The sequence below is a fragment of the Protopterus annectens genome, chromosome 4.part1, assembly GCF_019279795.1.
Source record: "Protopterus annectens isolate FY-2018-M chromosome 4.part1, PAN1.0, whole genome shotgun sequence".
NCBI lineage: Eukaryota > Metazoa > Chordata > Ceratodontiformes > Protopteridae > Protopterus > Protopterus annectens.
Genome location: NC_056734.1, coordinates 245,411,677 through 245,439,035, shown reverse-complemented (window position 1 = coordinate 245,439,035; position 27,359 = coordinate 245,411,677).

Sequence of the window (27,359 nt, the reverse complement as noted above, 5' to 3'; positions counted from 1 at the left end):
TTCAGGTCAGCATAGTGATGACTGACCTGCTCACCAGTTTGGGGTATGCCAGTGGCACTGGTGAGGTCACGGGCAAGACGGTCCCAGACTTCCTCCTTATATTGAGATCCCTGGTATTGGCCCTGTAGCAGTCTCTGCTCATGGTCTTTGACAAAGAGTCCTGCCATGACTCTGAATGATGCATCAGTGCTGCGTCTGGAAGTGCACACCTTCTCCCCTTTCTGCCATTGTGCCTGCAAGGGGTAGCTACAACCAGTTATGAGATGTATTCCCGCCTGTTGGGTTTAAGTAGGGACGATTTCCTGCACTTTTCCGTGAGTAGCCAGTTTTGAAAAAGCTAGGCAATGGGCAAACCTGCTTATCTAAGGTTGGCATTGTTTAAAGGGGTATGATTTCCTGTCCTTGCCTATTTAAGTGGTACAGTGTGAAATATTTCCTGCTTAAAAACCTCAGCTTTGGCCGGCTAAGAACTTGCTGTATTCAACTGGACGTATAAGAGAATTTAAGTACCTTTATCTGCACTTTTTTTCAAAAAAATACAGTATTTAAATTGATTTTAACTGTGTTGCAGGAATATTAACTGAACTGGAAGTTAGTCAGTGTTTGCTGAATTTTGTTATTTGCTAGTAATTACAGGTGTGGGGGTAGCCACATTCTTTGATTTCCTGTCCTTGCCTATTTAAGTGGTACAGTGTGAAATATTTTCTGCTTAAATCCTCAGCTTTGGCCAGCTAAGAACTTGTTGTATTCAACTGGACGTATAAGAGAATTTAAGTACCTTTATCTGCACTTTTTTTCTAAAAATACAGTATTTAAATTGATTTTAACTGTGTTGCAGGAATATAAACTGAACTGGAAGTTAGTCAGTGTTTGCTGAATTTTATTTGCTAGTAAATTCAGGTGTGGGGGTAGCCACATTCTTTGATTTCCTGTCCTTGCCTATTTAAGTGGTACAGTGTGAAATATTTTCTGCTTAAAAACCTCAGCTTTGGCCGGCTAAGAACTTGCTGTATTCAACTGGACGTATAAGAGAATTTAAGTACCTTTATCTGCACTTTTTTTTTCAAAAAAAATACAGTATTTAAATTGATTTTAACTGTGTTGCAGGAATATTAACTGAACTGGAAGTTAGTCAGTGTTTGCTGAATTTTGTTATTTGCTAGTAATTACAGGTGTGGGGTAGCCACATTCTTTGATTTCCTGTCCTTGCCTATTTAAGTGGTACAGTGTGAAATATTTTCTGCTTAAAACCTCAGCTTTGGCCGGCTAAGAACTTGTTGTATTCAACTGGACGTATAAGAGAATTTAAGTACCTTTATCTGCACTTTTTTTCAAAAAATACAGTATTTAAATTGATTTTAACTGTGTTGCAGGAATATTAACTGAACTGGAAGTTTTGACTCTGCTCTTCAGTTAGTCCCATCCACCCTCCCTGTTTTTGTTTTGGTGTTAATCTTAGTGGCCTTGAAACTGCCCGCCCCTCTTGTAAATTTGTGTTTGGATACTCCTTCTGGGCCTATCTCATTTGCTCACTCAACTGAGTGCAGTGAGATCATATTCTGATTTCAGGCACTCCTACTGTCTACAAAGAGAGCATCTGGGAAACAGAAAAAAAAATTAAGCTTGTTTCATGCCTTTCCTGTTAAGTGGTATAGACTATTTGTAGGCTTCTGAGCCACCAAGCCCTTCTGTGTTGGAGGGAAGCCTTCTAGCTTAGTTTTTTTTCTTATAACTAGCCAGTTTTCTAGTTTCAGCACTCAAATCTGTTTCTTTGAACTCAGCACTTGTTCAGAAAAAAAAAAAAAAAAAATTCATCTGCTTTTACTGTACTTGTGTTTCTACCTACTTTATTTTACTTTTGCATCATCTTAAAAGTACTCAATTGTATTTATTACTGCTTGGTGTAACTCATTCTAAGCCTTTTGGTTTAAACACTTGGGCTTCGGACCAGTTGTTTTGCACTGAGAGGGTTTGTGGTCTGCACTGTAGTGGCAGAACAGGTAGCTTACATCCTTCTAGGTTGGGAACTGCTGATTGAGGGCTCAGTGTCTGTTATTCTGGTTTAAGCACTTGGGCTTTCAGGCCAGATATTTTACATTAAGAGGGTTCGTGGTCTGCACACTTATGGGAGGAGAGGCTGGACTCTGCCCTTCTGAGCTGGGAATTTCTGGTTAAAGGCTTATAGTGCATGCATATCTGAACTGCTTCTTACTGAAGTTGGTGCGCCTTGTTTGCTGTGGCATAGACTGGATTCGGGCCTGCTGGATCTAGTTTTGCTTGTGTAACTTGAGCACTAATCCAGGCATTCTCTAAAGTATTCAATTGTATTTATTACTGCTTGGTAGTAACTTGATTAAAGTGTAGCTATCATTCTAAGTCTTTTGGATTAAGCAGTTGGGCTTCAGACCAGTTGTTTTACATTAGGAAGGTTTGTGGCATGCACTGTGGGGGCAGGACAGGTAGCTTTCATCCTTCTAAGTTGGGAACTGCTGATTGAGAGCCCAGTGTCTGTTATTCTTAAAGTGTATTAGTTCTGGTTTAAGCACTTGGGCTTCAGGCCAGTTATTTTACATTAAGAAGGTTCGTGGTCTGCACTCTTGTGGGAGAAGAGGCTGGACTCTGCCCTTCTGAGCTGGGAATTTCTGGTTAAAGGTTTATAGTGCCTGAATATTTGAACTGTATCTTATTGAAATTGCTACACCTTGTTTGCTGTAGCATAGACTAGATCCAGGCCTGCTGAATCTAGCTTTGTTTATACGCTTGTTGTTTGTTTGCTTGTTATTTCCCTGGAACGCTAATTCACCTAATACGAGGCTTCTCAGCACTTCTGTGGATCACTAGTGATATCTGCATTGCTTACTGTACTTATTTCCTTGTTTCACTTGAAAGAAAGTTACTGTTTGTCGTTTTTGCATTTAAGTTACCTGTAACACATTGCACTTAAGTTACCTGGCAATTGCTCACTAAAGCAATTATATAAGTCAGCACTAAAAATTAAAAGCACTACACCCTCACTCCCCACTGGCCCTTGTTTTCAATTATTAAGGAATTCCCAATATTATTCTAGCATATCCAAAGGTCAGTTGTCAATCTTGTCTCCGGTCCAGCTGGTGAATCTGGGAATCTTGAGGCAATGTTACAACTGCCTCATGTACACAGACAACCCTCTCCTCCTCCCAACAAATTCCAACATATGTGAGAGATGCAACCATATAGTCAAACTGGAGGCTAAGCTCTCTCAACTCAGTACTGGCATAACCAGTCAGGATGAGAAGGAAACCACACTCACTACAATTCCAGTCTCACATAGACCTACCACGACAGCAAACCAAACACATAATCACATAAAAACATACTCGGAGGCTCTAAATAATGATCTGCCTAAGCAGCAGAGACCTCCAAAGCAGGCACCCAAGCAACGGCTACCCCAAAACAAAACACATGCAACACATATCTCACAAAGCCAGTGTGCCGAACATTCACAGCCCTTAAGACTAAACAACACACCTGATACACTTGTAATAGGTGACTCTATCGTCAGGCACACTGACATCCTGCTCACCAGGCTGAACAAGGAGAGGGTCATGGTGAGCAGCCTGTCGGGCGCTAGGATCCACCACATAATACAAGCACTCAGGTCACTCCAAGGCAAGTACAAATATGACTCAGTCATTGTCCATGCTGGTGTGAATGACCTGAGACGTACCTCCCTGGACTACATGAAAAGAGACATAAAGGAGCTCTCTGAGCATGTAGCCCAGGCCAGTATGACCCTGACCTTGAGAAGCATCTTACCCTCACCAAGAATGATGTCACAATATGAAGACAAGATGATCAATTTCAACAATTGGCTTAAGTACTGGTGTCATTCAAAGGGGATCCAATGCCTGTCAGCTTGGGATGATATGCTCGACAAGCCACGATGCTTTGCTAAGGACGGCTTGCACCTATCACCCCTGGGCTTTTGGATATTGGCAAAGGCTCTTGCTACCCCATAATGCCTTTTTTAGGCAAGGCTCAAAAGACAAACCCACCTCCATAGGTATCACAAGGGATAAGAAACTAAGAGTAATGCTACTCAATGCCAGAAGTCTAAACCTCAAGATACACGCACTCGAAACTCTCCTTAGCATGGAGAACATATCTGTGCAGTAACAGAAACCTGGTTCAGGGCTCCCGAGAGCACCCCAGCACTACCAGGTTATACCTCATACCATGCTTTTTGGCCCCAAAACTTGGACTGAACCACAAAAGGAGGGGGAGTATCGATATTCATAAAAGATACCCACACCTCCAGGTTGGTGGCAAAGCACGAAGCATCAGAGACTATCCATGTGCAACTACGAGTGGGTAAAACTGCCTTCCAGTTTATAGCCTGCTACAGACCACCCTCCTAAACCCAGGAATCCCACTCAGCCTTCCTGAGAACACTGGAAAATATGAAGGTCTCTCCAAACACCATTATATTGGGCGACTTAAACTACCCAGACATAGACTGGGAGCATTACTCTGGCTCCAACACCCTAGCCCAAAGGTTCCTAGAATTTATAAACTCCAATGCTATGGAACAACTTTTTACCACTCCCACAAGAGGGGGAAAACATACTGGACCTGATCATCACCAACATGGGGACTCTATGCTCCAGAACAGAAGTGTATCCCTTACTGGTAAGATCAGACCATAAACTAATCTCACTGGATATTCACATCCCAACCCCACCCCTTGCCCAGAAAACCACAGTGAAAAACTTCTCTAAAGCAAATTTCACACTCCTCAAAACCGAGGTGGAATCCTTCAAAGCCCCAGGGCCTGTGGAAAATAGGTCCCAGACCGCAGAATCCTTTATAAACGCATTCTATGAACACCTTCAGGAATACATGGATCATGCAATCCCAAATAAAACCAAGACCCAATCCTCCAAAGGCAGACATCCTGTCTGGTGGACCACAGCCATAAACAAACTATACAATAGAAGGAGGAAGCTACTAAATGATAGAGCAAAATCCCAAAAAGGGAAGGCATCACTGATCAGTATTAGCAAAAAACTACGGGCACTCATAAAATTGTCTAAGGCCAGCTTCGAGAGAAAAATTGCACAGGACACTAAGGATAATTACAAGGCTTTCTTTAGTTATGTTAGAAACCTGGGTGGTAATTCCCAGATATGCTCAGAATTAGTCCAAAATGACAAAAAATACACTGAACCCACAGACATTGCCAACATCCTAGCTGACAGGTTCAGTGCAAACTTCTCCCCTCCCACCAAAGGTCAAATATCTATCCCAGCAGAGTGCTGCCCCCTGACATCTCAGATGCTCAGGTAAGAGCCGCCCTCTCCAAAGCAAAAAACACAGCATCAATGGGACCAGACGGTGTCCCGGGCTGCTTCCTACATGAACTCCAAGAAGAGCTAAACCCAAACATAAAACTACTTTTCAATCTCAGCCTTACTACAGGATATGTGCCCAAAGAGTGGCATACAGCAACAGTGGTCCCTCTCCATAAAGGTGGTGCCTCAACGGATCCTGGAAACTATCACCCCATAAGTCTGACTAGCTTGGTCTGCAAAGCTATGGAAAGGATCATCATGGACCTCATAAATAAAGATATTGGGGACCTACAGACACTGGATCCTACCCAGTTCGGCTTTGTTAAGGGCAGATCCTGCCTCTTAAACCTGTTTGATTTCTTTGAAACAGTCACCAAGGCCATTGACGAGGGGAAGGTGGTCCACACAGCCTACCTGGACCTAGCAAAAGCCTTTGATACAATACCCCACTCGGGCATTATAGATAAGCTCACCAGCTTAAATATAAACCTCTATGTCACTAGATGGATTGCAAACTGGCTCAAGGACAGAACCCACAAGGTTAGAATTGCTGGAGCCATGTCAGACTCCAAACCAGTTACAAGTGGTGTCCCACAAGGCTCAGTCCTGGGACCTCTCTTGTTCGGTATATATTTCTCGGAGGTACAGGCCAACACGGAAGGACTGTGGCTGACCAAGTTCGCAGATGACTGCAAACTGGGCCATAATCGACTCTCCAGCCGACACAAGCATCCTCCAAAAGGGCCTCATAGAAACAGACAACTGGTGCCAGAGCCATGGCCTCAAGCTAAATGCCAAAAAGTGTATAGTCATCCCCTTTGGCAAAAACAAAGTGCCCACAAATTACCACATAGGTGGTAATCCATTAAGTATAGAAGAAGTAATTAGGGACCTGGGGACCCAAGTTTATAGCAATCTCTCATTTGACAACCACGTGGCCAAAGTGGTTAGAAAAACATTTTATATAACCCACCTAATCATGAAGGGATTCACATCTAGATCAGGGGAGGTCATCGTGCCTCTTTACTCATCCCTCATCAGGCCCATAATTGAGTACAATGCCCCTTTTGGGATGTACCTTACCAGACACCTGCACAAACTGGAAATACCCCAAAAGTACCTCACCAAGAGGATCAAAGGGCTCAAACAGATGCCATATGCTGCCCGGTTAAAGAAACTCCAGCTCTACTCAGTGGCATACCACCTGTTCAGTGGCGATCTGTGCCTGACGTATAAAGCCATCTCCAACCCAGAATTAATGGACATGCTGCACCTCAGAAAATCCAAATCCCATCGAGCTATGCGCTCGATAGACTTGAACCTCAGCACTGAAATAAATAGGACATGCTGGAGGGACAGATTCATAACCCAGAGGCTCCCTTCACTCTGGAATAAAATCTCAGTCCAGGTTAGGCAGAGTCCCTCATTGACTCTCTTCAAGAGGAATCTTGATGAGTGGATGGGAGATCGTAGGTCTACCCCGGGTATCACTTCTGTGTCACTGTTAGACAGAGGCACAGTATACTAACCTCGAAAAAGGGCATAGCAAAATAAATTTAAAATGGGTGGCGAAAACCAAACACATTCTGGCTAGGCTTATAAATGCCCTAGGGCAGATTGCCTAGTATGAACCTATGAACCTATGAACCTATACCACTGGGCACATAGAGTTAGCTGGCCTACACATTGCTTACACCTCTTAAGCTGGCCGGTGCAATGCTTAGCATTGCTTACATTAGACTTTGCATTATATTTTCTTTTTGGCATTGCTTTATTCTTCATTACATCTTATATATATATATATATATATATATATATATATATATATATATATATATATATATATATATATATATGCCTGGTATCCATGATTCATGTGTACGTACACTGTATAGGGTCCTTGTGTTTTATTGGGGACTTCAACACTCTGTTATAAATTACACCTCAGATCTGGGCTTACTGCTCTTCTCCACTTCACATATTTATGTTATGTATTAGGTTATAAAACATGTCTGTACACTGATTCCTTTCACAGGTTCAGTTTGATTTTACTATAGTGAGGACTTGTTTGCTGATACCTTATTCTTCTGCACTGCTGTGATGGCTTGGTGGTTAACTACTGTGACCATAGGGTCCTGAGTTCAAGGCTGTTTAGTTTGTTGCTGGGCAGAACAAGGGCTGTTGGATACAGACTGATTAAGGCACTTTTTGTAAGCAGGTTTGCACGAGGGTAAGCAATGCTAACCTCCGGTTAAATATGCTTACAGAGAGTTAGCTTCAATATTGCTTAACCTGTGTGTGCATTGCTTACCCCCACACAAACTGGCTTAAACTCACTTACTAGTGCTTAAATATGCTTACTACTGTTTATTGGTGCTTACACTTGCTAACTAGTGCTTACTCCCACTTACAATTGCACTGATTTTGACAGTAATATCTAATGGTTCTTGGGAAGTTGGGGGATTTGGAAGCTGTATGGAGCTGTCATTTATTACACATTTTCCCTTCCATTTGTATCCATGATTCCTGTGTACATATACTGTATAGGGCACATGTGCTTATCTGTGGATTTTGCAACATTTTGACACTGACAACCTCACATCTCCATTTAATGCAGTACTCCAGTTCACAAATATATGTTATTCAGTAGGTTATGCAACGAAAATATTGGTCATAACGTGATGTGCCATGGAAAATGCTGCAGTGGGACTCAAACCAGGAATGCTTGCTTATAATGTGCATGCTCTGCCCACTACACTATTGCTATGCTGCTTCATTTGCATATATTTCCCTTGTTATCCTCTTCAGCCATTTAAGCTGCATTAACCGTAGCTAAGTGATGGGCAAACCCACGCAACTATGGTTAGCTTTAGTTGGATTCATAATAAAAAAAAAGGTTTGTTTATTTTATTTGTATTTACTGTTGCTGTTGTACACATGGGGGGATGTTGCTGGGGATATGCGGACACCTATGAGCAGTCTCACTCATTCCTTTGGCCTTTCTGCTGTTCTTCGTTGCAAGGGCATGTATATTCTGAAACCTCTGCTCTCAGACACGGCCTCTGCACTTACATGCTCCATGTAAGATAGGAGCTCAGGCAGTGCGCCTTCATTAATATGCATGGCACATTGCTGTCCTGCCCCTAAATGGCTACTTCCATGCAGGACTAAGCTAGTCCTGCACGGAAGATTAGTAAATCCGGGGGAATGCGTAGCTGTACAGTGTTAGTGTGCCCTTGACAACTTATTAGCAAAAACATCCAACTAATAAACAACGATGATGTCATCCATTCAATTGTGCTCTTTCACAGTTGTACAGCAGTACGTTATGTGGCACTTGCAATTTGGGCACTAATCTGTAGCTTGTGAGCTTAGGTAGTTAGTTCAGATCCAGCCATTACTGCTTAGACTATATTGTGTCAGTCTTGTATTAACTGTACATGTTTCTAAGACCGCTGTCCAACACACCTACTGTGTGCACATATAGATGTTGATTCTTCTTACAAAAAGCTAAAATAATTTCTCACATAGTAATGCCTTTATTCAGAGTAGTGATGACATGTGATTACAATTTCCTCACACATTTGTAGTAAGCATTCTCCTCTGGCACTAAGGAATGAGACAATATTCTGTATGTTGTTGCCTTAGCACAGAAATTATAAGCACAGAATCCCTTGCAGCAATAACATGATGTAATGCCTTAAAATACTGACATATCTCACAATTTTAGTGACACTTTTACTGTGGTGCCTTCCTTCTCTACAATATTATGCATTTTCTGTAGTCAAATACTCAGGTGTTCAACTTCCATGGTCAGTGACTTTTAGCATTGTGTGGCCTTATACTGTAATGTTTGAATGTCATACACCACAGTTGTAATGTGTACATTTACTGTGGAAGAGGTCTCCCCATCTCTTTTATCTCAAAGAGATTATGACATAATCATTGAATATAATAACTTAGCATAGGTGGAGTGTAAGACTTCCACTGTACCACTTGTGGTTCATCCACATGTCATTAGTCAGTCATTAGTAGACTTAACAAAGCTTGCATTTCAATTCTTGAAAAGGGCAATATTATATGAATGTACTGATGTTACAAAAAAACATTGCACTTAGTTATTTGCATCCATTTTTGTGTTGGACAATGATGTATAATCACATGTTGTGATTGCATGCCAGTGAAATGGTTATTTGGGCATGCCATCAGGTGTGTGCTGCTATGGCACATGCATTGAGTACTAGCTTGTATTACATACCTACACAGATAGAATGTGGTTCGATTTTGGGACAGTGTGTGTACTGCATGATGGAAATAGCTTCCTTGGCAAAGAAGCATTGATAATGTAATGTTCACTGCTGTGTGGACAGTAACGTGTGTAGCTCCTTTTCAGAATTCTGACTAAATCAGATTGTACAAATTATATTGTAACTCCTTTCTTACTGCAAAGATTGCTTTCATTTATTTGTGACAGTCTCCATTGCTATCTCCTGTGGCACATGCATTCAGTACAGAAGTCGGTAGACAGCCTAGTATCATAGGCATGGGTTTGAATCTGGTAACATCTGTCTGTCAGACAACAGTGGTTTACATGCAAAGAATAGCTATGGCACAGTCAGAGAGCCACCTTTTTCAAGCATTGTTCTACAAGGTACAGCATCCATACCCCTTATGATAGGAAAGTGATGTAAGCCCTTCAATGGTGTTCTTTATTACACAACTGATATGTATATTGTGTCCATGATTGCTATGCACCTCTCTATCTGTTCTGGAATGAGTTTGAAATTGACATGCAATTTTTATGATGTAATTTATTACTCTCAGGCATTACCAACATCGCCAGCCTTAGGCATAGGCGAACTAGGCAACCGCATAGGGTGCCGTACAGGCTAGCCTCATAAAGGGCGCAATTTGTGTTTATTTATCTATTTATTTTAATGAATTTACTTTTCTTAATAAGAAAAGTAGATTAATTAAAATAAATAAACCACAGGGTGCCGGAATCTTAGGGGGAAGCGAGCGGGGAAGTGAGTGCCCCTCCCACTTTTACAGCGTGCAGGTTGGCCCAGACTGGAGGCTTCAAGAATTAACAAATAAAAAAAAAGCTTCACTCCATAGTAGTGAGCATTCTCCTTTAAGCAACAACATGCATGTGTCACATCCACGCATGCCAACGTGGATGTAAAGACGTTCTAAAGTTGCATGCAGAAGTTAAGCTAGCACTTTAAGATAAGGGTTCACTCTATGTGCACGTGTGTGGCTATTTGGATTAAAAAGAACTGAAGGTAAGTGTATGTGTGTCTGTGTAGTTTAAACTGGGCTTCTGTATGTGAGAGAAAGTGTGTGTGTGTATGGAATTTTAATTAGTCGTTCTGTTTGTATGAGAGATAAAGTGCATGTGTTACTATGTGAAAGACTAGGTGTGTGTGTATGATAGAGAAGGTGCATGTCTGTGTGTTGTATGAGAGAGTGGGTAAGCATGTGTGTGTGATGTCTAGCATCTGCCTGTTCAGTGTGATACTATTAATAGCTGTCTGTGCAAATGAGCAGAGGTTTGTATGTGTTGCTGGCTTATTTTCCTTATTATGATAGGGTTTTTGGGATTGATAGCAGTATAGGTGTTGTGCAATAATGTGTAGTGCAGTGATATGGACAAGAGTATCAGCCAGCCTGACAGTTCTAACATTCAGAAAACTCTCCATATGTTGTACTTGTTTTATCAAATGTTATTATGCATATATTTTAGAATTCCTATTACTGATGTGTGTTACTTGCATCTGTAACAAGATTGTAGTCATATTAACATAGAGAAGTTTCTTCCACATCCTGGAGTTTCATTAAGTCTGCTGCTGGAGTTTTGTTGTTTGTCCTGGGATTAATCCATACTTCCACATTCTACAAATGTATTGTTATACCCAGGCATGCTTATGCTCATTCCATTTTAATTGGTTTGTCTGTGGTTAGTAATAAATCCATGAAATCAGCAATATGCTCAGCATTCCATGTCTTTCACCTTGTGGTATCCTACTTTGTACAGTGAAAACTGGCACCTTACCCTTTAACCCAACCACCCCCCCAGACACACATTTGTAGTAGTCATATTACTGTGGTGGTGGTGCTACGGTAGCGTTGTCGTCTCACAGTAAGAAGTTGTGCCATTCGATTTTCAGTTAGAGTGTCTTCTGTGTGGCGACATGCGTGAATGGGCGTTCCTTCATTGAAGGTTGTGCATCAGGCCCGGCAAGTCGGCACATAAAAATCTACTGCCAATCATTAGCGGACCGGAGTTCCACTGTGGCAACCCCTAACCGGGAGGAGAAAACACAACACCAACAACAAAATGCTATTTGAACAATCGTGCACATTGTATTTTTTTTTCAGGCTTTTAAGTCTAAGCTATATTAACCTAGTCATATCTGTCTCACAGATTTTTGTAGTATCTTGTGAGCCCATATTTTATTTATTTTAATTATGCTCCTCGCATTAACATGGAGAACCTTTATTATCCTTGGGTGATGGAGGTAGTTCCTTATCACTTTTCATAAATAACATGGGTGTTGTTGCTGGTGGGGGATTTTATTGTTCTTTGTTTGAGATTATTCAGTTGTTTTATAACATTATGTCCCTTATTTCTGCTGCTTTGATATATAGCCCTCAAATTAAATGGGTGGGATAATTTAATTGTTTGTTTATTTATTTACCTCAGGATTAGCCCAGCGTTTGCATGGTTATTGATTATGAATGTAGTTTCTACTTCTGTTTTACATAGTTGTCATGTTTAAGAATATGTTTTGTTTATTTATGTATATCTGGTCTGCTGCAGGCACTCACTTGCTAGTAGCCCACAACATACCTCCTTGCTGCCACTTGTTTGAAAACGCAACTGCTCAACCTCTCACTTGCCCAATAACCTGTTTCTGCATAGCCCTCCCAACACTTAGCCCTATAAAGCCGAATAGCTTTATCAGAACCGCATTTCTAACCTTAAAATCTCCCAGCCAGAGTCCTTGCTTCCTTACCCTAAAGCTCTCTTTGTGTTCCCTAATTCATAAAGTCCCTCCCTGACCATAAAATCCCTTTTTCACTCCCTTCCCATGGCTACTGCACTACCTTGCTTGAACCCAATTAATCCACTTGGGTAAAGTGTGGCAGGTGCTTGTCCAGACTCATATTTGAATCTGAGAGCAAGTGGCAGGCTACACCAGATACAAAGACACTCAGATCCTTGGGTCTGAGATTGTGTTTTTGAGCACTTTGGACCCAAATGCTTGTAGTAGACCCATGTATGTGTTCTACTTTGAAAATTTATGCCATTAGTCTCCAATTCAAATGACCATGAGGGCTGTGCAAGCAGAATGCAGTAAAGTATTTCATTGAAGGTAGGCAGCCAAGGACCTTTAGAGACAGGCTTTACTGGTCCCTGGATAAGTGTCACTGGTACAGTATAGTATGATGAGGTTGATTTGTATCATAAAGAAGAGACCACTAAAGTTGGTTGGCAAAAGTTAATAATATGTTCTATATAAAAGTAAAATATAAACTTACTGATGACTTTGATTTTTTGATGAGGCTGACAGGTAGTTCTTAAAGAGAGTAACTTATGGATGGCCAAAGACTGAACTCAAAAGCATCATTTGTCTGAAGTTTAACCTGCCGAGGATCTCAAATATATGACTTTCAGACGTCATATCCTTCAGAAATGCAAGTTGACACAAATCATGTTGTTCTAGCAAATTTAAGTTAAAAAAGTGTAATATTTAAAATCTATCCCTGTTTTAATGGTCATTGCATCCACATCATGTCCAGATTTCTTGCAGCAAGGTTGAGAGGTATGCATACCTCCCAAATATCTAGATTTTTGCCTCATATTTTTGGCCTATTTCTCATAAAATTTATGGTTTTCTGGCAAATCACTGAAGATTTAAATAACTAAATGTCATACATTTGAGTTTCAGCCTTCATTTCCTTCAGAAAATGCATGGTGGGTTGTAATGACAGATGTTTGAGGGGCCTTTTATGGTTAAAATATTATGAAATGGGTAGTTTTGTCATTATTGGTTCAGTGGTGGTGCTGCGGTAGCGTTGTCGCCTCACAGTAAGACACTGTCCGGTTTGATCCTCAGCTATAGCGTCTTCTGCGTGGAGACATGCGTGAATGGGCGTACCTTCGTTGAAGGTTGTGCATCAGAGCTGGTAACTTGGCATGTAAAAATCAACTGCCAATCATTAGCGGACCGGAGCTCTGCTATGGTGACCCCCTAACCGGGAAAAGCTGAAAGACACAAACAAACAAACTTACTGGAAAAATGTTCAAAACTACAAATTTAAAACATACTCTAACAAGTGGAAATGTTTCTATGTGCAACTAGCTGTTTTTTGTTTATCAAATGGCACACTGTGTTGGGGAATCTGAAAGCAGTGTTGGTAGCATGAGTGGCTTTGGTGCAGAAGGCTGTAGATTCTATTCCCACACCATGTAGATAGAATGCTGATATTGCAGTGCCCATATGACTGTTGATTATTTGGTGCACTATAAGGGGGAATAGGGGTTCTCCACTCCTGAGTATGTCCTTTGTATGAGATGCCTAGTGACTATGAACTTGTTGGTCATTTCCTATTGCAATATTACAAACATACCAATTTTTTAATGCAATATAGGCAATTAATTCTTTAAAGAAAACAGACACTGAATTTGTAGATAAAACATTGATATGTGAAGTTGTTTCTGGTAGCAACCTCTTCATTAGGTACAGATTTCTTTAATGTGGAATTCAGATGATTTTACATCTGCAGAGATTGTGAGTATGGAGTAATATTAGTGGATTATAATGACAGAAGTCTTGAGTGGCCTTTTATGGTTGAACATTTCTGAAATGGATAGTTATTGGTTCATACATTTTGTTTCATTGCTTATTAAAAGAATGTTTAAAACTAAAAATTTAAAACACTTTCTAACAAGTGGTGCTGTATTATACAAGGAATATAATTCAATGCAATCAAGAAGGTGAATCAAAGAACAAATACACATATGCATGGCCCTAAAAAATGTGTGCAAGTGTCTGTTTTGAAAACAACCCAAAGGTAAACTTAATTCTTCACTGGCCAGATGCATTTTCTATGAATGTGCGTTTTCATGCCGTTTCATTGAATATGAATTTTTCCATTTCAATGAATGTGAGTTTCAAGGGCAGAGAAGTTTATTGCTTATGCTAAGTCTGTTTTCATTGCGAGACTGTATTGTTTAGCAAATGGCTACCTGTGTTTGTGCTATTTTATTTCAATATCTGTAATGACTGTAGAAGCAAATAAGAGAATAGTATGCATGGTAACTGGTGAGAAATAACCAAATAATGGAACACTGGAATGGCTGAGGAGGGGGGTGCTGTTGGGGGGAGGGGTTTGCTGCAGGAACAGCTGCTCTGGGGGAGGCAGTCTATTACCCTGTCTAGGGCCCTATTTGACCATGATCTGGCTCTGGTATTTAAAGTAGAAAATACTATGCAGAAGTAGTTGTAGTTAAAGATAACTTGTAATGTAGTTATTCTTACTATGCATTTAAATAATTTAAGGAAATGACTGGAGTGGCTTTCTTGGGGAGTGACCCTGTGGGTGTGGCTCAAATAGAGGTGTTTCATGTCTGTGGTGTGGGTGAGGCTTAAGGGGTGTCAGAGCACTACTTCGCCTAGGGTGCCATTTTGGCTAAGGCCGGCCCTGATTACCAAAATTATTATGTTCTGTATTGCATGTCTTAATCCAAACATTTCTTTATTATTGCAATTATTTTTGTCACACTGTACAACTTAATGTCAGATTAAGGTTCCATAAAACATTTTTTTCTGTATGGCATATGGTCATCACAAAGTGTGTTTGAGCACCTGATATGACACTTCCTTTTGTGCTGGTTCTGTTAAATTGCTATTATATTACTAGCCCCTGTAATTCCTTGTGATCATGCCCAGCATAACGATGTATGAGATGTGTGACATTTACCAACTGAAAATTTGAAATCATGAATGTCATCCGATCCTTGTTGCCATTTGTTATCTATAGTGAGTGTTATTATATTACCATTTAGCATTTAAATGACTTATACAACACATGCATTCTATTATATGTTCATAAATGATAAATCATTTTTCTACTGGTACCAATTACAGTCATTTGCAAAAGCATGTCTCTTTCTGATGTGAATGACACAACAACTATAAAGTTCATTTCGTCCTGCATATACATGCTAAAGTGGAAAGTACAGCAGTGGCATTGGCTGACATACATAAATTCCCTGTGTGTGTGTATATATATATATATATATATATATATATATATATATATCTATATATATATATATATATATATATATATATATATATATATATATATCACATGCAATAACTGCAGTCTATACAATTTTCCCATAATGTATCTACTGTCTTTGCTAACTGTTATCTCAGTTCAACATTTTATTAGCATGTCTGTCACACTGACTCCTCTTTGTTACACTGTAGCTTTATGTCCCTCTCGTATCTTTTTTTAGCATGTCTATTTTTATTTATGTGCATAGGTCAAGTATTGTCATTGAAATTAATTATCATGACATCAATATGGCAGTATTTATTTTACAAATGTTTATTTGGCACTTCAGCACATTTGCCTGCAGTATCAAAGTACATTTTCCCCATGTCCCCTCCTCTCTTAATTACTTCTGCAGTACAAACAATGTTGTTTTCGTACAGTTCCTCCATTTCACTTCTCCCCTTCAGAATTCTTTCACTGTACTTGCCCTTAGTATTTCTGGGCTACAGTGCATGTTCATATATTAGGTATTCTTATAGGTAAGCCATTTTGTTTAAATTCTGTGCTTATTCTTGCAAGCACCTTTCCATAGCCATGAACACTATTGCTGGCTATGGAAAACAGCTTGGAAATGTGTAGACACAATGACCAGCATGCATATTCAATTAAAACTGCTACTCCTCATGGTAACATGATTATATCATGTAGGCACAAAGCCTACATGACTGTTAATGAATCCTAGGGCATTTCAGTGCAGGCAAACTTTTGATCTATAGTCCCAGTATATGGATACCTAAGGAGTACAGAATAAGTGGCATGGGTTGTAAACACAATGGTGTCAGTCAACCAGCAGTGTCATTTCATTTCCTCAAGCAGCTACCCAGATACTCATTGTCAATGTGCGATACAACATGGATGCATACCACAGAATGGTTTCAGATGACAATCATGGCCATAGACAGTCCTTCTCATTATGTAGCCAGAAATCCACATATAGAGTGCTGCAAGTATTTAGCACAGTAATGGGACAGGGGCTGTGTGATGGATCACCTATCAGTATTGTACATGTCTGCAGGCATGACATATGTGTAGAACACATCTAAGCATATAATGATTACAGTTACAGCATCACTGATGGTGCAACAACTTCTCCCTCTGTAAACTGTGCTTTATGTAACACTGTTTATGTAGAGCTTAAGATATCATCCCAACCATTATATGTAATGGTACAACTTTATAGCCCTGAGATACTAATTCGGAACACTGTGGGCATGCTATGGGATAGTATGGGAATCTCTACATACATGCCACACACCCATATACTTCTATATTACATGTGTTGGAAACCATTTTTACTTCTTTGAGGAAAATGTCTCAAGGGGGTAAATCTAAGGTGGACTGCAATGGTACTGGGGAACAATGGCAAGCATATGTCTCACATCATGTACACTGTATTCCTATACCCTAAAACTTGTGTTAAAATAGAACATGTGACATCACATTATCTCTCGTCCTTTATGCTTTAAGCCATGCATTCTATGGAATATCTTGGGCAATTTGCGTTGATATATACAGCAGCTGCAGGCAAATTTAAATACAAAGGGTGCATTACTAAGTCAGAACGATAGCTATATGGATCTGGATGCCATAAGAATTTCAAGGCAATTTAGTTTTAGATAAATAAACAGCATGTTAATTCTCAACCTTATGCTGGCACTCCCTTTCTCTCTGAGGACTAGACCAGGAAATTTGGGCTATATTTGTGGGTGCTCATCCAATTATTCAGGTTTCATTTTTTAAGGATGATAGTGTATTGGATTGCTTGACCTAGAGGTGTAGTATGTACCAGAGATGGGGGGAGGTGATGCATTATGAATATGTCTACCTGTCACGTTATAGTCACTGTCTATCCATCACGTTTTATTTTTCTGGTCATGCTATTAGTAGAATTAATTGACTTGTGGAGCTACAGAAGGTCTAGGACAACTGAGTCTCTAATGGCACAGTAGGGCCAGACATAAATCACCCTTGAAGAGTCTATAAGTCACTGAATGCAAGGACAGTATTTCCAGCCTCTCTTGGTACTGTCAACAGCCTGAATGACCCTCTCAAAATGCTTACCAGCTTTATTAGGCAGGAACTTCCCTTGACAAAGCCAAATTGCTGAAGATCAAAGCTAATAAGAGTTTTGACATTATAAGTTATGAAATATTAAAACTACATCCCATGGCTTTACATATGAGGCACACCAGTCTGATGAGTCTTTAATTCATGGGGTTAGTGGTTGGACCACCCTTATGGATAAGAAGCACCAAAGGAAACACCAAACTATAGAGGCAAAAGTTGTAGTAGTAACTTGTACACTGGTAGCAAGCAGCTTGCTACAGCTGGGAATAAAAAAAAAAAACGTTTTTCATTTTTTTCAGCTGAGGAAAGACAGTCATGGCCACGGCACAGAAATGGCACCTGATTGGCTCCTGCATTTCAAGAGCTCCACGTACCTTCTCACAGATTTTTTTCTTAATTGCCCCTCAGCTGAGGGTGATCCAATCGGCTGATTGGTTGGTTGGCTCCTGCATTTCAGAAGCACTAACAACCATATCATTGACCTTTTTTTTTCAGTTGTAAAACTGAGAGCAGGAAAGAGCAGGAGGGACAGTTGTATGTATCTGGCTACCTAATGCCACTACAAGGAGTAGACCTTTTTTCCCTTCAAATGAAGATCTGGAGAGGATGGGCTGCACCAGTATGGGTATCAGCCCCAGGCACTAAAAAAAAAGCTACATCTCTGGTGATTACAATGGCAGGGTTGTTAAACTCATATCTCAAATTCCAGGACAAGCTAGGGATATTCAGTGGTAGTGGTGTCAGGTCAGGGACACATTTTAATATTGCTACTGCACACTATAAATACTGCTACCACACACTATAAAAGGTAACTGAATAACACAAGTTGAAGAACATTCACTGCCTGAAATAAAAGATGTCTGTGGCTGTAGTGGTTCCCATTATCTGTTGAATACAATCTTTTGTGATCAGTCATCAGTGTACGAGGGACATAGCAAAAATATGAGGCAGAATATGGAGCACTCCTGGAAGTCAAGAATGATTGAGACAGTATGAGTAGTGGCTGTAAAATGAATATTGGTATATGAATACTCATGCTGTTATTCCTTTATAGAGATTTATGTTGGCATGTGGACATGGAATCATGTTAAGAAAGACTTCTGTAGTTACAGGCCATAAGCATTAGTTCATACATTGTTATTTTTTAACAAAACAATCTAGGGAAAACATGGCATTTGAAGGAAATACAAGGTATCTCCCTTATAACTCAGTCTATCATTGACTGCTCTTCATGCAATAAACATATAAAAATAAATGTTACGCTTACCACATTAATGTATTTCCTTTGCATGCCTCGCTATGTCTCTGTTAGGCTAAAGAAATCCATTTGAGCTATCAGGAATGGCATTACATGATATCATCACTCATTTCCCAACAGACACGTTTCTATAAACATGTTCTAGCTCATATATCACCAGATACAAAGAGATGGCCTTACCTTAAAATGGCCATAAATAGAGCTGAAATGCCAGCATTTCCATACATGCGTATCAGTTTTACATATTAGCAATGTAACAGGAATGTCCTGACCTCCTCACACAACATCTCTGAAAGATGCAACTTGTGCAAGTAGTATACAACTTTATAGCAACTTCGGGCCTATTCTTATGTTGTTATGAGCACCTGTGACATACCAAATACATCTGTAGAGGTTACAGTTATATAATGCATTGACATGCCAAATAACAACCATTTGCCTAATGCAGTCTCAACCTGCATATCGTAATCATGTTTGGCAGTATCATAGAGTTATATATCTTACATATAACATAAATATGTAAAGTTCTTAACCTTTGAGCATTCCTCTTCAAATTACTGATACCATGAATCATACACGAGGGACTGACTAATAAGCACCAACTTCTTTGTTCAGATTACTCACCTAAATGCACTACATGTTATACAGACAGTGCTCAATGCCAAGAAATGTATAGTTATCCCCTTTGGGAAAAAACATGTACCCGTGAATTACCATATAGGTGGCAGTACACTAAACACCGAAAGTGTGATAAGAGACTTAGGGACACAGGTGGACAGTGGTCTCACCTTCGATAACCACATTGCCACAACAGTCAGGAAATCCTTCTATGTGGCACACCACATCACTAAGGGCTTTTCATCCAGAAAAAGGAGGTCATTGTCCCACTGTACTCATCCCTCATTAGACCCATTATAGAATACAATGCCCCATTTGGTATGTACCTCTCAAGACATCTGCAACAACTGGAAAGGCCGCAGAAATACCTCACTAAAAGAATCACAGGCCTAAAGCAGATGCCCTACACTGACCGCCTTAAAAAACTCCAGCTATACTCTGTCACATATTGTCTACTCAGAGGTGATCTCCGCTTAACATGCAAGCCCATGTCAAACCCAGAGCTGTTGGACATGCTACACTTAAAGAAATCCCAATCCCTCAGAGCCACATGCTCCAGGGATCTAAATCTTGTCATCACAATAAACAAAACATGCTGGAGGGATAGGTTCCTGACCCAGAGACTCCCCAGACTCTGGAATAGATTGCCCATACATGTCAAGCAGAGTGCCTCTTTGGACCTCTTCAAACAGAACCTTAACGATTGGATGGGAGAAAGGAAATTCACCCTGGGGATCACGTCAGTCGCCCTGCTAGGCAGGGGTCCAGGGAAGTAAATAGTGTGGGAAGGAATAGCCAGGGAATTGTTATGGCTAGGCTTGTATAGGCTCTACGGCTGATAGCCTAGTACCAACCTATGAACCTATGAACCTACTAATCATTTACACAGCCTTACAGTACAGGTATTAAGATACAGAACAAGTAAATTATTAAACTCATCCTGTCAGTTCTTCTGGGCTTTCTCCAACCATTCCTTCAGCAGTGAATGAAGCCATCAGAGCAATGCATCATACATTATATACATATATATATATATATATATATATATATATATATATATATATATATATATAAAAACAGACATGCTGTTCATTCTCTGAAGGTACACAGTGATCTCACACCAGATGTCTGTCTATCACTGGAAAAACACTTTTCTTTGCTTTCACAATGTATATATGCAGCATCATTTTGGTCACTTTGTTAGCCCAGCTGGGTACATGGGCATGGCCCAGTCTCTTTTCAGTTCACATCAATCACTCCATGTATAACAAAGAGCTCACAGGTAGATGTCTACAGCAGAATATCTTCAAATTACTCATGTTACCAGTTTTTCATGTTCTCCTGTAAAGGACAGTCCTACAGCACATATGTAGAATGTTTTTGCCATGCACAGGCAGTTAATATTTACTGTACCAACGGGATATTGACAGATCTGTCCAATGGCAGAAACCAAATAAGAGACAGCTTTTTCAACACCATATGGCCTATTCCACTATATAGTGTTTCATTTTGGGTTACATGGTCCCTGTAACCTTTCAAACATCAATGAACAGAGTCCTAAAACTCCACGCTAAGTATGCTAACACTTATCTAGATGATACAGTAATGTTTTCAGAAGATTGTGACCCCCATCTATGTTAAAGGAAAGGCTTCAGTAGACCCTCTGAGACTAGTCACCTTAGCCATTAATGTGTGCAACAGCATGTTATGTCTGACAGAAGTTTTATTGTCATTGGTCAGGGGATTGTCAGAACCCAAAAAGAAAACCTGTAAGCAGTGAGAAAGTTGCCTTTTTCTGGCATCAAAATGCATGTGAGGGCCTTTTGTGTGATTAGCTGGGTATTATAGGTTCATAGGTTCATAGGTTGGTACTAGGCTATTGGCCCTAGGGCCTATATAAGCCTAGCCAAAAAATGTACCCTGGCTTTCGCCACCCAAGAAAATTATTTTCCTGTGCCCCTGTCGAGCAGAGCCACAGAAGTGATCCCTGGGGTGAATTTCCCATTTCCCATCCAGTCATCAAGATTTTTCTTGAAGAGTGCTAATGAGGAGCTCTGTTTGACATAGATAGGTAGTCTGTTCCAGAGTATGGGAAGTCTCTGGGACAGGAATCTATCCCTCCAGCATGTTCTGTTTATTGTGGTGACAAGGTTTAGGTCCCTAGAGCATGTAGCTCGGAGGGACTGGGATTTCTTTAAGTGGAGCATGTCCAACAGCTCTGGGTTTGACATAGCTTTGTATGTTAGGTAGAGATAGCCCCTGAGTAGGCGATATGCGATGGAGTAAAGCTGTAGTTTTTTGAGACAGTCTGTGTAGGGCATCTGTTTGTGGCCAGTAATCCTCTTTGTGAGGAATTTCTGTGGTCTTTCCAGTTGTTGTAGATGTCTTGTGAGCTTCATACCAAAAGGGTCATTGTACTCTATAATGGGTCTAATGAGTGATGAGTAGAGGGGAACAATGACCTCTTTTTTTCTGGATGAGAATCCTTTTGTGATGAGATGAGCCACGTAGAAAGATTTCCTGACCACTGTGGCGATGTGATTATCAAAGGAGAGACTACTGTCCACCTGTGTCCCAACGTCTCATCACATTTTCGGCATTAAGTAGACTACAAGCTATGTGGTAGTTCATGGGTACAGAGTCTTTACCAAAGGGGACAACAATACACTTTTTGGCATTGAGCTTCAGGCCATGGCTTTGACACCAGGTATCTGTCTCAGTGAGGCCCTTTTGTAGTTTGTCCACATCGTTAGGAGTTTTGATTATGGTTCCTAGTTTGCAGTCATCTGCAAACTTTGTTAGCCAAAGACCTTCTGTGTTAGCCTGCACTTCAGAGAAGTAGATACCAAACAGGAGAGGACCCAGGACTGAACCCTGTGGTACTCCACTTGTCACTGGTCTGAAGTCAGATTTGGAATCCGCTACTTTCACAGTGTGGGTTCTGTCCGTGAGCCAGTTGGCAACCCATCTTGTGACATAGAGATTTATACCTAGTTTAGTGAGCTTATCTTTAATTCCAGAGTGGGGGGTGGTGTTGAAAGCCTTGGCAGGATCTAGATAAGCTGTGTGAACCATTTTACCCTCATCTATGGCTTTGGTGACTGCTTCAAAGAAGTCAATCAGGTTTAGGAGACATGATCTGCCTTTTACAAATCCAAACTGGGTAGGGTCCAGAGTTTGGAGATTACCAATGTCTTTGTTTATGAGTTCCACAATGATACGTTCCATGGCCTTGCAGACCAGACTCGTCAGGCTAATGGAGTGGTAGTTCCCAGGGTCCATCGTGGCTCCCCCTTTGTGGAGTGGGATAACCTTTGCGTTGCACCATTCAGTGGGTACAAAGCCTGAGGTGAGGCTATGACTGAACATGGTACTTAGGTAGGGTGCCAGTTCATTCTGTAGTTCATGTAGAACGCAGCCTGGGACATTGTCAGGTCCCATGTATGCTGTGTTCTTGGCTTTGTAGAGTATGTTTTTTACCTGTGCAGCTGTGATTATAGGAACTTTGCATTCTTCCAGTATAGAGACGGGCCCTCTAGGGGGTGAGAGGGGGTTAAAGTTAGCACTGAACCTATCTGCTAGGATGTTGGCAATATCAGTTAGTTCTGTATATTTAGCGCCATTGTGCTGTAACTCAGAGCAGATCTGAGTGTTCTCATTGAGATTCTTGACATAGCTATAGAATGCTTTGTGGATGTCTTTATAGTCAGTGGCAATTTTGTTTTTGTAACTAGCTTTGGAGGATTTTATGAGGGATCTCAGCATCTTACTGAGGTTGACCAGGGAGTTCCTCCAGTCATGGGATTTTACTCTTTTTTGCAACAGTTTCTTTCTTCTGTTGCAGAGTTTGTTTATGGTAGAGGACCACCAGATTGGCTTCCTTTTTTTGGAGGATAACATCTTGGTTCTATTAGGGATAGCATGATCCATGCACTCGTGTAAGTGCTTATAAAGTGCATTTGTGTAGGATTCAGCAGTCATACCTCTATTGTCCATCTGCATGGGTGTCGTGAAGTTTGCCACTTCTGTCTTAAGAAGTGTGAAGTTGGCTTTGGAGAATTTTTTTACAATGGTTTCCCTAATTGGGGGTGGGGGTGGGATGTGGATGTCTAGGCTGATTAGCTTGTGGTTGGATCTGACCAACGAGGAATTGACCTCTGGTGTGGAACACCGGTTTCCCATGTTGGTAATGACCAGGTCTAGGATATTGCTGCCCTTGGTGGGAGTGTGAATAAGTTGATCGAAGGCATTGGAATTTATGAATTCTAGAAAACGTCGAGCAAAAGAGTTGGTACATGAGTAGTTTTCCCAGTTAATGGTGGGGTAGTTGAAAATGCCCATTATTAGGGTGTTGGGTTGTGCCCTAATACTTTCCAGTGTATCAAGAAATGAGGAGTGGGAATCCTGGGGCATGGTGGGGGGTCTGTAGCAAGCTACAATTTGGATTACGGTCTTGCCCAGAGTTAGTTGCACTTGGATAATCTCGGATGTATTATGCTGTGCAACTAGCCTGGAGGTGTGGATATCCTTAATGAATATGGACACGCCTCCACCTTTAGTGCTTCGTTCTGGGTTAGGTGGCCGAAAAGTGTGGTATGAATTGTAGCCTGGTAATGCAGGGGTGCTCTCTGGAGCTTTGAACCAGGTCTCTGTCACTGCACAGATGTCAGTGTTCTCCATTTTAAGGAGTGCCTCGAGTCAGTGCATTTTGAGGTTTAGACTTCTAGCATTGAGTAGCATTACCCTCAGATTTTGCTTGCTTGTACCTGTTATGGTGGTGACTTTGTCATTTGAACCTTGCCTAAAAAAGGCACTATAGGGATGTCAAGAGCCTTAGCCAGTATCCAAAATCCTAAGGGTGACAGGTGCAGGCCATCTCTGGCAAAGCATCGTGGTCTGTCAATCATGTCATCCCAGGCAGACAAATACTGGATCCCCTTAGAATGACACCAGAAGCTTAGCCAGTTGTTGAAGTCAATCATTTTGTCCTTGTACTGTGGTATCATTCTGGGTGATGGTAGGATGCTACTCAGGGTTAGGGTCATACCTGCCTGGGATACAAGATCGGAGAGTTCCTCCATGTCTCTTTTCATGTAGTCCAGGGAGGTACATCTCAGGTCATTCACACCAACATGGACAATGACAGTGTCATATTTTTACTTATTGTGGAGTGACCTGAGTGCATGCATTATGTGGCAGATCCTGGCACCTGACAGGCAGCTGACAGTAACTTTCTCCTTGTTTAGTCTAGTGAGTGGAACATTAGTGTGCCTGACTATAGAGTCACCTATGACTAGAGTGTTGGGTATGTTGCTATGCCTTATGGGCTGTGGTTGAGTGGCACACTGAGTTTGTGGGCTATGTGTCATTTGGGTTGTGTTGGGGGGTGGAGTTTGCTTGCATTTATACTTTGGATGTCCTTGATGCTTGGGCAGGTTTTTATTGAGAGCCTCTGCGAATGTAGGTGTGTGTTTTGTGTTTCTATGTGTGTGTTCTGGTGGTGTAGGTTTTGCGGGACTATGCGATGAGTGTGGTATGGTGCAAGTGTTTACCTTCTCCTCTTGACTGTCTAGTCCAGTCTTGGGCGAAGAGAGCTTTGCTTCCAGTTTGGCTATATAAGTGCATCTCTCACAGGTTGTAGTGTTGGGTGGTAGGAGGAGAGGGTTGTCTGTGTACATGAGGCAATTGCTGCATTGCCCCAAGATGCCCAGATTCATCAGGTAGACAGGAGAAATCACTGGGAGCTGACCCTTAGACATGCCTGGATAGGTGCTTATTTATTAAGTACTAAAAACTGCTTTCCTCTAGACAATTGAGGAAAGTTGAGTGCTGTAGTAATTTGCAGCTTATGTAGTGCTTACAATGAGTTCTGAAAAAGTGCTGAGTTCAAAGTAACAGATTTGAGTGCTGAAACTAGAAAACTGGCTAGTTATAAGAAACAAAACTAAGCTAGAAGGCTTCCCTCCAACAGAAAAGGGCTTGGGGGCTCAGAAGCCTACAAACAATCTAGACCACTTAACAGGAAAGGCAGGAAACAAGCTTAACTCTTTGTACACAGTAGGAGTGCCTGAAATCAGAATATGATCTCACTGCACTCAGTTGAGTGAGCAAATGAGATGGGCCCAGAAGGAGTATCCAAACACAAATTTACAAGAAGGGTGGGCAGTTTCAAAGCCACTAAGATTAACACCAAAACAGAAACAGGGAGGGTGAGTGGGAAAACTAACTGAAGAACAGAGTCAAAACTTCCAATTCAGTTAATATTCATGCAACACAATTAAATCAATTTAAATACTGTATTATTTGAAAAAAGTGCAGAAAAAAGGCACTTAAATTCTCTTATATGTCCAGTTGAATACAACTAGATCTTAGCCAGCCAAAGCTGATGTTTATAAGCAGAAAATATTTCAAACTGTACCACTTAAATAGTTATTGACAGGAAATCAAAGAATGTGGCTACCACTACACCTGCAATTACTAACAGACAAAATTCAAGCAAGCACTAACTGAAGAACAGAGTCAAAACTTCCAATTCAGTTAATATTCATGCAACACAATTAAATCAATTTAAATGCTGTATTATTTGAAAAACATGCAGATAAAAGGTACTTAAATTCTCTTATATGTCCAGTTGAATACAGGAAGATCTTAGCCGGCCAAAGCTGAGGTTTTTAAGCAGAAAATATTTCAAACTGTACCACTTAAATAGGCATTGACAGGAAATCAAAGAATATGGCTACCCCCACACCTGCAATTACTAACAGACAATAAAATTCAAGCAAGCACTAACTGAAGAACAGAGTCAAAACTTCCAATTCAGTTAATATTCATGCAACACAATTAAATCAATTTAAATACTGTATTATTTAATTTTGTAACCTTTTACAACAACGGTTTTCTCTCCCAGAGACTTGAGCAAAGGAAAGGTACCTCTTAAGTAGAAGTGGATCCCAGATGCAGAATTTGTTTGTGATCTGCTGAGCTGAATACTATGTTAAGAGCTCATAGTAGGTTCTCCAGATTTCAGTGGAATGCTTATATTTTATAATGTGATGCATCACAGATAGGCCTATGGGCACTGTTGTCTCAGACCTTTGAGGAGAAAGAATATCTATTATGTTTTTTGAGCTGGAAATTACATAGAAAGAAACACACAAAAAAAAAAAGAAAAAAAAAACAGGCACAGCACTGTGAAGAGGGAATGCTTGGCAATCAATTGGGTATTATGTTCATTAAAGCATTACCTTGGCTTAGAATTTATACTGGTGGCAGACTTTGCTCCACTGTTATTTCTGAATAGACAACAGGATGGGAAGGTAAAGCTAGGCATGTATACACTTTTCTTGTAGCATTTTAAATTAACATTAAAAGATGCACCAGAGTCATACAGCCATAATGCAGAAGGCCTGTCTAAGGTTCACAGCCCATTTATTGTGACAGAAAGAGGTTTTCAAGATGGGAAGGCCACTGTAATACAGTGCAGTGGTTTTCATCAGAATTGTTTCACAAAATGATTTTGAATAATGTAAAGATTGTATGTAAATAGCATAAGCAGAAGTGTGGGTTTAAAACTGATGTGTGTAAGTAGTCCATATGAAGACTCTACATGCAACTGTTGCTTTAAGGCAACCAGAGAGTAACCTTGTGTATTAAGCAGAGGATTTCTGCATGGTTCATTTAATGGAACAAATTATTTGACTAAATGGTATATAAAAGAGAGGGTTGTAACTTTA